Here is a 920-nt window from a genome sequence, read left to right on the forward strand (position 1 = left end):
AAGTGGAGAATAGAGGGAGATAAGTACTCAGTGGAGGAAATAGAGGTGGTGGAGGGAGAGGGTGACAGAGGGAAGGAGACAGGTGCCATGTGGAGGGAATGGAGGTGTTCTTAGGTTGAGGCTTAAGGACGGAGAGACGAGAGACGTAGAGAAGGGGCGGCGAGCAAAACAAGGCGATAAGGAACAAGGTGCAAATGAAGACAGCGTCGGGGTTGTAGGCGTGTGTGGCAGGCAGGGCGACGGCGAGGAGAGGGGCGCAGGTAGGAGGGGGCGAGGGTGGGTTCGGGGGCGTGGCGGGAGGGAGGCAGACGCAGGCAGGTGTCGAGGAAGGCTCAGGGGAGGGGGAGGGTTGAGTGGGGTGTGTGGGGTCGAGGGGAGGATCGGATGGGGTTGGGGTGTTGTGCATGGGGTTGAATGGGAGCGGAGGCTGACGGGTGTAGGGGAAGATCGTGGGGAGGGGGAGGGGTGTTGGGGAAGGCCGTAAGGGGGGGGTGATGGGGGTGGCACGCGTAGGATGGAGAAGGGACCTGCGGAGGAGGAGGGGATAGGGGGAAAGGGGATGGGGGGTGGGAGATGGGGTGCCACGACGGAGGCAGGCAGGTACAAGTGGCGGCAAACCCCCCCAATCAGTGGCTGGATCTTAACGAGTGCGTGGACCACTTGTCACCGGGCCGCGCTAATGACGTCGTTAAAATGAAAATAATTGTTCAGTCACCTTGTTAGGCCACTTACCGGTAGGGCCTCATTTAACACGCTCGTTTGGCCTCGCTAATGATTGAAGGGGAAGTTTGAAGGTGATGCAATTTTGGAATTCTGCCCAGCCTGTGCAGAAGGGCTCTAGCCGGGACGGTAATTGGGGGAGCCTTTTTTCCCCTGAATTCCTTTATGCGAGAGTTTTAACCGAGAGTTTTGGAATGAAA

This window comes from Penaeus monodon, chromosome 30 (genome assembly GCF_015228065.2).
Source record: "Penaeus monodon isolate SGIC_2016 chromosome 30, NSTDA_Pmon_1, whole genome shotgun sequence".
In the NCBI taxonomy this organism is placed as follows: Eukaryota; Metazoa; Arthropoda; class Malacostraca; order Decapoda; family Penaeidae; genus Penaeus; species Penaeus monodon.